Genomic DNA, 14514 nt, shown 5'->3' with positions numbered 1-14514 from the left:
TAGAACTAGGGGTCACAACCTCAGAATAAGGGGTCGGCCATTTAGGATGGAGATGAAGAGAAATTTCTTCACTCGAAGGAATCTATGGAATTCTCTACCCCAGAGGGCTGTGGAGGCTCAGTCATTGAGTATATGCAAGACTGAGATCGCTAGATTTTTGGGCACTAAGTGAGCCAAGGGATATGGGGATTGTGCGGGAAGGTGGAGTGGAGGTCGAAGATCAGCCATGATCTTACTGAATGGCGGAGCAGGCTCGAGGGGCGGTATGGCCGACTCCTGCTCCTATTTCTTATTTTCTTATTTCTACACCGCCTTTCACAACCTCAGGACGTCCCAAAGCACTTTACAGCCAATTAAGTGCTTTTGAAGTGTAGTCACTGTTGTAAAGTGGGAACCATTTTACACACCAACGCACTCAAGTATCAACAAGCCAATCTTCATTCTTTTGAGTTTTGACCCAAGTTAACAATTTAAGCTAAGTTTCGTGTTTTTCTATTTAACGCCAATCCACATAAATATAACTGGACTACATTACCGTCATAACGAATACAGTCACTAGAAGGGAGGATTTGATGGAATGCAAAACCTCCAGTCAGGTATGAGCTGAGTAACTGGTTTTGCCATTATTACAGCGGATATACGGCACAGAAACCAGGCCATTCGGCCCAACCAGTCCATGCCGGCAGTGAACAACCGTCCACCACCACTATAGAAGGTAAATGTCAACTGGATGCACTTAGTAACACAAAAGCAAAATACTGCGGATGCTGGAAATCTGAAATAAAAACAGAAAATGCTGGAAATGCTCAGCAGGTCAGGCAGCCTCTGTGGAGAGAGAAACAGAGTTAACGTTTCAGGCCTGTGACCCTTCACCAGTTCTAAGGAAAGGTCAGCGACCTGAAACGTTAACTCCGTTTCTCTCTCTACAGATGCTGCCTGACCTGCTGAGTATTTCCAGCATTTTCTGTTTTTATTGCATTTAGTAATAGTTTTTTTTTTATTGAGGATATGTTGTCCTTCATTGAAGGTGTCAGCCACGGCTCAGTGGGTAACACTCCCGTCTCTGAGTCAGAAGGTTGCGGGTTCAAGTCTCACTCCAAGGGCTTGAGCACAAAAAGAAAGCTCGGTTGAAACTCCAGTGCAGTGCTGAGGGAGTGCTGCACTGTCGGTAGGTGCCGTCTTTCGGATGAGACGTTAAACCGAGGCCCCGTCTACCCTCTCAGGTGGGCGTAAAAGATCCCGTGGCACAATTTCGAACTGGAGCAGGGGAGTTCTCCCCGGTGTTGTGTGGCTGATGTTGTGTATATGGACTTTCAAAAGGCGTCTGACAAAGTACCACATGATAGACTTGTTAGCAAAATTAAAGCCCATGGGATTAAAAGGGACAGTGGCAGCACGGGTACAAAATTGGCTAAGGGACAGAAAGCAGAGAGTAGTGGTGAACCGTTGTTTTTCCAGACGGGAGGGAAGTGTGCAGTGGTGTTCCCCAGGGGTTCGTATTAGGACCACTGCTCTTTTTGATATACATTAATGACCTGGACTTGGGTATACAGGGCAGATGACATATAACTCGGAATTGTAGTAAACAACGAGGAGGATAGTGGCAGACTTCAGGAGGAGAGAGACTGGTGAAATGGGCAGACACATGGCAGATTAAATTTAACGCCAATAAGTGTGAAATGATACATTTTAGTACGAAGAATGAGGAGTGGCAATATGACTTAAATGGTACAATTTAAAAAGAGGTTGCAGAAACAGAGAGGTACACAAATATTTGAGATTGCAGGACAAGATGAGAAGGCTGTTAAAAAAGCATATGGGATCCATGGTTTTATTAACAGAGGAATAGAGTACAAAAGCAAGGTAGTTATGGGAAACTTTTATAAAAACACTGGTTAGGCCCCAGTTGGAGTATTGTGTTCAATTCGGGGCACCACACTTTAAGAAGGACGTCAAGGCCTTGGAGAAGGTGCGGAGGAGATTTACTAGAACGGTCCCAGGGCCGAGGGACTTCAGTTAGGTGGAGAGACTGGAGTTGTTATCCTTAGAGCAGAGAAGGTTAAGAGAAGATTTGATAGAGGTGTTCAAAATCATGAACATCAGTAAATATGGAGAAACTGTTTCCAGTGGCAGAAGGGTCGGTAACCATGAGGACACAGATTTAAGGTAAAAGAACCAGAGGTGAGTTGCTGTGATCTAGAATGCGCTGCCTGAAAGGGCGGTGGAAGCAGATTCAATAATAACTTTCAAAAGAGAATTGGATAAATACTTGAGGGAAAAAAAATTACAGGGCTATGGGGAAAGAGCGGGGGAAGTGGGATTAATTGGATAGCTCTACTAAAGAGCCGCCACAGGAACGATGGGCCGAATGGCCTCCTTCTGTGCTGTATCTGTATTCTGTAAAAAAAAATTCTACCCCCCGCCCCCGCCGAGTCTTTCTGGCTAGAAGCACAGAACTCACATTTGTAAGCAGCAGCTTTGGAGAGAGAGAGAGAGAGAAGCAGAGATACTCAGAGTGATGCATAGATTGAGTCAGGTGTAAGGAGAGCAATTCTAAAACAGAAGTGTGGGTGGCGAGCGGTCAGTCAGAAGTAGGAGCTGACGGGAGAAGTTATGAGTCAGCACTTCAATCCCACTCGGTTTACCAATGGTGCCACCTGTTACTGTATCACTTAGGAGGTACAAATAGTTTACTCACAAGTCATGATCCCTTTGCTTATGATCCACTAATAAACTTAGTTGGTACAAAGCGTCATCAGGATATTTAAAAAAACAAACTCCTGCACTTTTATTTACAGGCTATGGTCTCGGCCCTTAAATCTGCTCACTTCAGACTCACGGAAAAGGCATTTAGTCATCTACAACAAGAGCGAGCTTCCTCACCAGACGAACCGTTGCTACCTAACCGGCACAGACCAATTCAACCACACCTCATGTCGATGAACTTTGCGAGTTTATCATCAGATAAAACATCTTCCACAGCCCCCCCACCCCCTGCAGGTTTGCCACTGAAGCTTGCAGCTCAGTGGGTAGCACTCTCACCTCTCGGAGTCAAAAGTCGTGGGTTCAAGCCCTACTCTGGAGACTCGAGCACATAATCCAGGCTGACACTCCCAGCGCAGTATTGGGTGGGGTGCAGTGGGGCGGTGGAGCGCTGCACTGTCGGGTGAGGGGAGGTGGCGTCTTTCGGATGAGACGTTAAACCCAGGCCTCGCCTGCCCTCTCAGGTGGACGCAATAGATCCCCCATGGCGCTATTTTGAAGAGGAGCAGGATACAGGAAACTTTTTTTTTTTTTTTTTTAAATCCGGCACCGACGGGACCAACGTGGTGCCGGTTCATCAAAAATTCCGGATAACCAAAAGCTACAGTAAAAGATACGGAGAGCTGACAGCTCCGTATAAAGCAACAACCCCTGTTGCTTAGCAACAAGTGCAGAACAATGGCCACAAATTCCAAGCGTCTCTGTAGCTTAGCAACAGCTGCAGCCACACCCTCGCACAGCAACAGATGGAGGAAGGCAAGTAGAATATGAAGTAAAACTTACCTGAACCTACTCCTGAATTTTGCCGGTTAACCGAGATTTCCGGTTATTTAGGTGCCGGTAAATCGAAAGTTTCCTGTAGTTCTACCCCGGTGTCAATATGTATCCCTCAACCGACATCACTAAAACAGATTACCCGATCATTATCTCATTGCTGTTGGTGGGCAAATTGGCTGCTGCGTTTTCTACATTACATCAGTGATGACACTTCATTGTCTGTAAAGTGCTTTGGGATTTCCTGAGGTTGTGAAAGGCGCTATACAAATGCAAGCTTTTCTTTCATCATCAGGTTTTCGACCTCCGACATTGTAAGACACGCACTCCTACAGGAAATGCACTGCAATATCAACCATTTTATAGAAATCATTTAGCATCATTCAAATGTCTAAATATTTTCCAATATCTATGGGCTCAAACAGAATCTTGGACACAGTGGTAACTAATAATGCTATTTAGAAATATTTATACATATACATGTATAAACACACATGAATGTGTCATAGGAGACGAGCCATTTACTAAGATAAACAAACCACTAACTTGTATCTTGGGCCCACGCCAAGGTGCGGAGCCAGATGTGAAAATAAAACAAATAGCCCAACATAAAATGGCTTTCAGGTCTTAAGTGCACAATTTAATATAGTTTGCTTCAAGCCTAATTGCCTTTGACTTACCATCACATTTTCATTCTAAAATGGTAGCGAGACTCTTCATCCACACTGGCCGCAATAAGTGGCCCTTGCTTAGGATTCTACAGTTCAAATTTAGAGTCGGATCACATTTTGATGCACTGATTTATTCGCTAATTCGGGAGACTGGATATACTGGACATGTGTGCACTTGCCTGTTATTAAAACGACCATTTAAGAGTTTGGAATCAGCATTACAAAGTATTTACAGCACAGAAACAGGCCATTCGGCCCAACTGGTCCGTGCCGGTGTTTATGCTCCACTCGAGCCTCCTCCCACCCCTCCTTCATCTAAGCCCATCAACATATCCTCCTATTCCCTTCTCCCTCATGTGCTTATCCAGCTTCCCCTTAAATGCACCTCTGCTATTCGCCTCAACCACTCCCTGTGGGAGCGAGTTCCACATTCTCACCACTCTCTAGGTAAAGGAGTTTCTCCTGAATTCCCTATTGGATTTATTCGTGACAATCTTATATTTATGGTCCCTAGTTCTGGTCTCCCCCACAAGTGGAAACATCTTCTCTACGTCTATCCTATCAAACCCTTTCATAATCTTAAAGACCTCCATTAGGTCACCCCTCAGCCTTCTCTCTTCTAGAGGAGACACACCCAGACTGTTCAATCTTTCCGGATAGGTATAACCTCTCAGTTCTAGCAAATCTTTTTTGTACCTTCTCCAGTGCTTCTCTCTCCTTTTTATGATATGGACACAGTACTTTGATGTATTAAATACTTTACCAGCTGGCTGACTTGACATGAACTCAACTATTTCAGTTAATCTATCTAAAATAAGAACGTAAGAAATAGGAGCAGGAGTCGGCCATTCGGCCCTTTGAGCCTGCTCTGCCATTCAATAAGATCATGGCTGATCTTCTACCTCATCTCCACTTTCCTGCACTATCCCCATATCCCCTAGTCTACTCAATCTCTCCTAATAGGGCAATCCCCCCCCCCCCCCCACCCCAGGAACCAGTCTGGTGAACCTTCGTTGCACTCCCTCTATGGCAAGTATATCCTTCCTTAGGTAAGGAGACCAAAACTGGACACAATACTCCAGGTGTGGACTCGCTAGGGCACAATATAATTGCAGTAAGACATCTTTACTCTTATACTCAAATCCTCTTGTAATAAAAGGTCAACATACCATTTGCTTTCCTAACTGCTTGCTGTAGCTGCATTTTACTTGGACATGGCCCGATTTTCCATCATTTTTGTGTAAGGATAAATTTATGAGTGATGAATTTATGATCGAGATGGGAGGTGAATAAATGTCTAACATATTGTACTGGATTCTCAAATTGTTTAAGGTGTATAAAATTTCGATCAGTAACGGCTTCCTTTGCTTCACGCTTGGCAGCCGTGCCTTCAGCTGCCTCTGCCTTAAGCTCTGGAATTCTCTCCCCCGCCCCCCCCCCCCCCTTTAAGACACTTCTTAAAACCCGCGTGTCCTAATGTCTCCTTCTTTGGCTCGGTGTCAAATTTTTGTCTGATGACGCTCCTGTGAAGCGCCCTGGGACGTTTGACTACGTTAAAGGCGCTATATAAATGCAAATTGTTGTTTTTGTACACGCTGGTACGAAATTCTCCTCTCTGCGATACTAATGCAGGAGTCAACTCATTTAAAATAAATTAACGCTGGTGTTAAAATAAAGCCAACAGGAATTCAGTGGAATAGCATTAAGCATTCTGAGAGGAAAAGGCCCGATTAATAATTTTAACCAAAACGGTAGTGGAAATGGGGATAATTTTTGCAGTTGAAAGGAGGATTCTGAATGACAGAACAACAGAGCTTCACAGAAATTTCCAACACTCACAGGGCACCTTACATGAAAATCTTCCTGACTAAGTAAAGCCCTTATTAAGAACAAGAATGATCTTAGAGAATTTTATATTTCACAACAGCTTTTGAGCGCGCGTACTGCAGCAACATGCACCATTCTATATAAAAACATGTCTGTCTTAAAAGGTTATTTTTAAAATGTTTCACTGTAATAGGACACTGGAGAACTAAGATACTACTTATAGTGACCAGAGGGTTCAAGAACAACTAATGGATTTCTATTTTAATTGGTTACAAGGGGATATGGCCAGAAAAGTGTTTCTTCCTTTGCACCTCCAACAATTTGCTGCCTTCCAAGGAAATGCTGAGTTTGTTGGGGTTCAGTTCGATGAAAGAAAAGAAAGACAGACTTGCATTCTTGTAGCGCCTTTCACAACCTCGGGACTTCCCAAAGCACTTTACAGTCAATGAAGTACATTTGAAGTGTAGTCACTGTTGTAAAGTAGGAAACGCAGCAGCCAATCTGCGCACAGCAAGCTCTCACAAACAGCAATGTGATAATGACCAGATAATCTGTTGTAGTGATGCTGATTGAGGGATAAGTACTGGCCCAGGACACCAGGGATAACTCCCCTGCTCTTCTTTGAAAGAGTGCCATGGGATCTTTTACGCCCACGAGAGAGCAGATGGGGCCTCGGTTTAACGTCTCATCCAAAAGACGGCACCTCCGACAGTGCAGCGCTCCTTCAGTACTGCACTGGAGTGTCAGCCTAGATTTTTGTGTTCAAGTCTCTGGAGTGGGGACTTGAACCCACAACCTGCTGACTCAGAGGCGAGGGTGCTAACCACAGCTGACACTGATGGGATGTAACAGTTCTCAAATACTTCACCTAAGTGAGTTTGGCAAGGAGATTCCACGGATTATTTGACTGCGGTTGCCCCTCGTTCTCGCTCCAACACCGACATGTGCTCACCGTCCAGCGGAGGTAACTGGGGGTCGATCAGGAGCAGCAACACTGGCTGATTTGCCCCTCTCTGGCGTCAAGTAATTTTACCAAAACAACATTTCCCATGGAATTAGATGATATATAAACAAGAGCTGAAGAAGGAACTTGAAATGATGTACAGCCTTTCACAGAACTAGCATTTATATAGAGCCTGTCACATCCGTGGGATGTCCAATCCACACACACAGCAACACCTACCCTGCCACTGGCCCAGTTACCTCCGCTGGACGGTTATGTCTCACCATTCACTGCAACTCACTAAGCCACTTCCAAAGGTGCACACAAATCTGTCCAAGAACGCAAAGTGTTGAAAATAAAAGCTTTCAATGTTTGACACCACATTAACAGCAACTTTACATGAACATTGCATAAAACATCCTAGTGCCTACCCTTGTATGTGGTTAGGTGGAATGATTGCACTAGGATGAGGGTGAGCGTGAGGGGTGGCTAGTGAGATGGGGAAGTGATAATGTAGATAGAGGGGGATGGGTGGAGGTGCAAGGTAAGTTGGTGAGAGTAAGGATGTGCAGGAGTCAGGTAGGGAAGGAAGAGTGATGGGGATCTGATGAGAGGCAGAGCAGGATGAGGTTGAGTGGGGCTTTGCACTAACGTTTCGTGATCTACTGAGATCATTGTAACATTTGCAGCACTGCACCCAGATCCTCCTGACCACATCCCTGCTTGTGCCCTCCTGCGCAATGTGCAACCAGGCTGTGTTGAACTCCTGGGGAGGTCTCTTCCGCCCATGGGAAGGGAAGAGATCCTCCCTGTGTGCTCTGGAGGGAATCAGGGGAGAGCAGTGCTCATCAGTGTTTGCACCACCTTAATGCTGTAGAACACCAACAGCACAAATATCAAAATAAATTTGGCCATGGTCCCTTTAAAGAAACCGGCTGTTGACACGCGTCATCAAATGATGTCACCAGACCTGCTTCCTCTAATTGGCCAGGAAATGCGCTGGGTGCGCTTAACAAGCCCAATCAGGGGAAATTCATTTCAGACGTCGGGGTGGAGACAGCAGTGGGGTCGGGACCCGCCACTGATGTCGCTCGCCACGGACCTGCCGAGGTTAGTAAAATCACGGCCAATGTCTTCGAACCCCAGCACAAAGTCCGTTCCCTAGCCACTGACTCCATCCCTCTACATAGCATCTGCCTGAGGCTGAACCAGACTCTTCGCAACCTTGGTGTCATATTTGAACCAGAAATGAGCTTTCGACCACATATCCGCAGCATAACTAAGACCGCTTACTTCCACCTCCATAACATTGCCTGTCTCCGCCCCTGCCTCAGCTCATCCGCTGCTGAAACCCTCATCCGTGCCTTTGTTACCTCTAGACTTGACTATTGCAACGCACTCCTGGCTGGCCTCCCACATTCTACCCTACGTAAACTTGAGGTCATCCAAAACTTGGCTGCCTGTGTCCTAACTCGCACCAAGTCCCATTCACCCATCACTCCCATGCTCGCTGACCTACATTGGCTCCTGGTTAAGCAATGCCTCGATATTAAAATTCTCATCCTTGTTTTCAAATCCCTCCATGGCCTTGCCCCTCCCCATCTCTGTAACATGCTCCAGCCCTACAACCACCCGCCACCCCCCCCACCGAGATAGCTGTGCTCTTCTAATTCTGGCCTCTTGAACATCCCTGATTATAATCGCTCAATCATTGGTGGCCGTGCCTTCAGCTGCCAAGGCCCTAAGCTCTGGAATTCCCTCCCTAAACCTCTCCGCCTCACTACCTCCTTTAAGACGCTCCTTAAAACCTACCTCCTTGACCAAGCATCTGCCCTAATTTCTCAGTGTGGCTCGGTGTCAAATTTAGTTTTATAAAACTCCTGTGAAGCGCCTTGTGATGATTTACTGCTTTAAAGATGCTATGTTAATATAGGTTGTTGTGGTTGTTGCTGAGTGAGTGGAGAGCGACAGACCTCTATCTGAATAGGTGCTGTATAATGGGGGCGACATCAATCGTTGATCAGTGAAATTAGACTGATGGGTTTTTGTTGGGTGAGGTTATGAAGGCACCTGGAGCAGTGGTGGGCGAGTGGAGTTGAGGCACAGATCAGCCAGGACCTCATTGAATGGCGGAGCACACTCGAGGGGCTGAACGGCCTCCTTCTGTTCTTATCTTCCCATAAGAGTTTTTTGCAGGGGTGGACACAGATGGAAATAAGGTTGGAAGGTGGTAGGGTGATACAGGTGATAAAATGAATGGTCAGAGATGGCCTTGTCGATGATTGAGACCATGCAAGCAGTGAGGACAGGAGCGACGGCAAAGTAGAGGGGTGGACGTGATGGGTAGGGGTGTTTAAGGGACAACAGGAGGGCAGTAAAATCAGAGCAGAAACGACAAGGGGAGTTGAGATGGAGATTGAAATGACCGAGGATGAAGAGTCACTGAGTACAGAGGCTGAAGGAGGAAAACAGGGAAGATATGTGGGTGAGAAATATGGGGTGATGGGCAATAGACAACAAGGATTTTAAAGGAGACAAGAGTGGGACAAATGTCACAACCGGCCGCTCTGATGTCACAACGGGCCGCCCTGATGTCACAACAACTTCCTGATGACATCATTAAGCAGCTTCAATCCCTGACACATGAAGATCCCAATTTGGGGCAATTCTGCTAGAAATGTCTATCCTACACTCCCATTTCCACATCATTTGTCACAAGTACTTTGAGAGTCTGTGGTGCGGTGGGTTCTTTATTAGGAACAAACAGCTGCTCAATCCAATATGGCTGTCAAGGGTTGGGAATGTTGCCTTGTCCGTATGGTCTGTATCTCAGATCTGGGCCTTAACCCCCAGCACCCACCTTAAACTGCCACAAAGATCTGACAGGACTTATATGGGCACATGACCCAGGGCCACATCACAACTGAGGGCTTATGTAACCTGGCCTCACATAGAAACATAGAAGATAGGAGCAGGAGTAGGCCGTTCGGCCCCTCGAGCCTGCTCTGCCATTCAATGATATCATGGCTGATCATCCAAACTCAGTACCCTGTCCCTGCCTTCTCCCCATATCCCTTGATCCCTTTAGCCTTAAGAAATATATCTAACTCCTTCTTGAATATATTTAATGAATTGGCCTCAACTGCCTTCTGTGGTAGAGAATTCCACAGGTTCACCACTCTCTGGGTGAAGAAACTCCTCCTCATCTCTGTCCTAAATGGCTTACCCCTTATCTTTAGACTGTGACCCCTGGCTCTGGACTCCCCCGCCATCGGGAACATCCTTCCTGCATCTAGTCTGTCTAGTCCTGTTAGAATTTTATAAGTTTCAATGAGATCCCCTCTCATTCTTCTAAACTCCAGCGAGTATAAGCCCAATCGACCCAATCTCTCCTCATACGTCATTTCTGCCATCCCAGGTATCAGCCTGGTGAATCTTCGCTGCACTCCCTCCATGGCAAGGACATCCTTCCTCAGATAAGGCGACCAAAACTGCACACAATACTCCAGGTGTGGTCGCACCAAGGCCCTGTACAATGAAAACCATGACAACACAGAAACCCTGGGCTGGACAAAATACAGCAAAGTGCTACAAACTGCATTTCTGCATCAGATGGATGTTGTGAATGAGGTAAAGTGTCTCGGGCTAAAATCACAAATAGACATCCTTCTTAACAAGCTCCACCAGCAGATTTGCGCTTCGCTGGAGTCTACTGATGATCTTGCTCTGAAGAACCAGACCGAGATCCTTCACTCTTTCAAAGTTCTGGCTCCAGCTTATGCAGACAAAATGGTGGAATTTCTCCTGTCTCAGTTAGAGAATGCTGACCAACGAATGAGAGTAGGAACACTGACTGTACTAATGCACCTCATCACATGGGTGTCGTCGCACTTGGAGAGGAAGAAAGCTCAGATTGTGGCTGCAATAAAAACAGTCCTTCTCCACAGGAGCAGCAATCAGGAGAAGAAGCTCATTGCCCAGGTAATGTGTGTCATGGCCCAACAAGGTTACCTCGAGCCCGAGGGAGGAAAGGCAATGGGTGCAATTCCTCATCCAACAGTGTGCGGCACCCATTGGTTCAGGGACCCTGGTACCACCCAATCATCAGCCAGACCCAGTAACAGATGAAGAATTAGTCATACTGTGCGAAAGAGTGATGTGTTTGATCACAACTGCAGTGAAGATGGAGGCTGTCCTTTGGCCATTCTTACTGGAGTTTGTCACTATGGCCCAGTACACCAAGACTTTAACAATAATCTGCAGTTGTTCAGCACATATTGGGGAGAAAGAAATGGCGAGCTGGTAGTGAAGACTTTTCTCTTACTTACAACGAAGATGCCAATCTCCCTGAAGCCCAGGCACTGCTGACCTGGCTCCTCGCTGTGTCTTGTTGCCCATATCAGGGAGGAGGCCGAGGAGCTGTGGCACGGAGTCTACTGAAAGTCCTGAGTCTCAATGTCCACTCACAATCAGTGAGGTGGTGGGAAGACGAGCTGGCACCATTAGTTGACCATTTACTGGAAAATTCAGAGGAGTCTCTGCCCCAATCAGAATGGGAGAATAAATTATTGGCGGTCTTGTGCCTAGCTCTAAATACGAGGGATGACAAGGAGTGGACATGTCAGCTCGCTGACGAAATATCAAAACAACTCAACACCAACCATCATTCCCCACAAGAGAAGGGCTTTCTATATAAATCTCTTGCGTCAGTGCTCCGCCAGACCCGCACTAGGAATGTAAGGGAGGACCTTCACCGAATGCTACTAGGTGTGCAGCACAGTGAGAGCGTGGAGCGAGACGGAGCAGCCATCGCCACTGGTTTCTGTGCCATGGCATATTTTGATGATATGCTCAGTAGCCTGGAGGAGTTTGCTAACTCCCACAGATTTCGGGTCAAGGCTGATGAGGAATCGGATAAAGTCAAGAGCACACTGGTTCAATGCTATGGGAACATGGCAGTCTGTGCTCCTGACGAACTGTTCTTCACAATCGAGAGCCACATTCTGCCAGCTCTTAGTCACTTAATTACAAGTGGGCAGGGGATAAAGGCTGAATCCAGAGATCTCACACTAAAGCGCAGCCTAATACAAACCGTGACTCAGATAGCCAGATTTCTATATATAAATCGTTGGAGATTTATCATCAACTTTATTAGGAACTTGGTGCTGCTCACATACATGCAGGATCTTATCGAGGCCGAGCCACCCGAGCTGCTGCAGAGCTATGGAGGCCTGCACGTATCTCGTGGAACTACACAGTGAATCAATCTAAGCTGACACCTGCCAACTGATTCAAAGATGCCTGATCAGTACTGTCGGCTTGGTACCTCCAGAACTAGACAATGACGAGGACACAAATGATAATACAAAGGAGACGGCCACGCTTTATACCCAAACCACAGATTTTCTACAAAGTCTTCTGAAGCAAGTATTACTTCAGGACCTGACCCCTCAAGGACTTGAGGCCATTTTCAAACATGTAGAAGCCTGGATCAGTTCAACAAAAGACCATGAACGAGAGAGAGCCATGGAAATGACCTTGGAGCTTCTGAACCTTTACTGGAGGAAGCTCAATGTTCATAATGTAGTGCCTGGTAATAACACTGGGACTCTGATTGGGCGACTGATGCCACGCTGTGCAGCCCCATCGCTTCCTGTTCGACAGATGGCCCTGGACGCTTTGTACATATTCCTGGCCATTCATTTGTCGTGTGACGGCACCAATCTAGTTCAGCAAACGGAGCAGTTAGAGGGACTAAAAAGAGTCAGAGACCAGTTGGTTAACCGTGACAATTCAGTCCTCTTTAACTCATGCTCTCAAATCACAGAGGTCATTTCCAAATGTTTGCCCCATGACCCGCTGGGCAACTTACTCTTCATGGTCTTCAAAGGACTGTCTGACCAACAGCCCAGCTGTTCCAATGCAGCCGCTGTTCTCGTGCAAACCACGATTAAACTACGAGGCAGTGAACTTGGGGACCAGGTCTGGGAGATAACTGACGCACTGAGACTTGAATTACCATCAATTCCTTACGAGGTGAAACTTTCAGTTCTGCGTAGTGTAGCCATTCTGGCCTCACACAACGCATCAACAGTTGTGTCCTGTCTCCTCACCTACCCCGTCCCTTTGGACACGTACGTCAGTGACATGTGGCGATCACTGGCTGAGGACACAGAATGTGCCATGAGAACAATGGGAGAGCTGCTGTACACACTGGAAAAAAAAGTTGTCCTTTGGGATGAGCAGAACCTGTCCCGTCAGTGAGAAGGCGCCAGAGTATTTAACCCTTGAATCCCTGGCTGCCGTCTGTGGGCTGCGACAGGTGATCACTAAGCCCGAGTCGGTAAAGGCGGTGACTGCATTATTCCCGCAGTTATTCAGCGCCCTGCTCATTCATTGCAACTCTTCCATTCACGTTTCTCTGCTCAATAGCTTTGCTCCTGGTGATAAATTCAACCAGAGACCATTCTCAGCTGCGTTTGAAACACCTAAATGTAGAGATGTGTGTGAACTGTGTGAGGACACAAAAGGACATACTGGCTCGGACAAACAATAAAGAAGTAGCTACTTATATGGTGAACAGTGGAGGATGGGACCAGATGAAGAACCGCTGCATATTTGACACGGGGGTTGTCTTGCTGGCCAGAGGAATGGTGCAATTTGCCGGCATCAGCTTGCCTGGCATTGTGGAAGAGCTGGCAGCTCAGATCCATACTGTCCAAGAGTGTCAGGCAGTCACCGTGGCTTCCTTCTTTGGAGAGCTACTAAAATCTCCACTGGTTTCACAGCTGCAGCTCACAGACACTCTGGTCAGCACATTGCTAAGGTGTTTGCCTGATGCTTGTCCAGTTGTCCAGTTGCTGTGTGTCAGGGGCCTGGGCAACATTACAATTGGAGCCCATTACTAGTCTCATCAAGTGATGGGCACAATGCTGAGTCTGCCAGGGACCAAGGAGAACCAAGGGGAAGTGTTAACATTTGAGGTGCTGTCTTGCCTCTCCAAGAACATAACTAAATTGAGAGGGAGCGCCATCCAACCCTTTGTAAAGCAAATTCTCACCAGCATTCAACCACTCTTTGACACCGAGTGCGATCCAGTGCGGGCTGAAGCGATCAGCATGTTGGGGAACTTGACCAAATGTGGAATCGGAGGTTCCAGATCCTTCTTCTACCGACTGATCCATTCCAACCTTGTGCATTTGTTGCTGCACCTGGGTGGAAAGAGTGAGGAGGTCACCAGGTCTTGCAGTTCAACACTGCAACTGGTTGTCCCCTTCACTGGATCGGCCGAGGCATCATCATTAATCAAAAACTATCTAGGGGAGCCTAACGGGAACTACATGGATCTTCTAAGGGACCTTTCACGACAGTTGGTTGAAGATATCCCCAACAGGATCAATTCCTACGCCATGGATTGCCATTCCTTTCTCCACAACCCCCAGGAGCAGCTCTGAGCACAAGCAACGGCCTTTTCAACTTTACTTCTCCAGCAGTCAGGACGTGTCCGATCCGCCCGCAGGCTCACCTGGTGGAACA

The 14514-nt window shown here is 46.8% G+C and overlaps 1 protein-coding gene across 6 annotated transcripts in view; it reads right to left on the bottom strand.

Moving 5' to 3' along the window:
- srgap1a (SLIT-ROBO Rho GTPase activating protein 1a) overlaps nt 1-14514 on the bottom strand; it is a 290700-nt gene that overhangs the window by 86976 nt on the left and 189210 nt on the right. The window lies entirely within an intron of this gene.

This window comes from Somniosus microcephalus, chromosome 16 (assembly GCF_052327205.1).
Source record: "Somniosus microcephalus isolate GS21.2 chromosome 16, FLI_Smic_1.0, whole genome shotgun sequence".
NCBI lineage: Eukaryota > Metazoa > Chordata > Chondrichthyes > Squaliformes > Somniosidae > Somniosus > Somniosus microcephalus.
The sequence above is the reverse complement of the archived record's forward strand: the minus strand, read 5'-3'. Positions and strand labels throughout refer to the sequence as shown.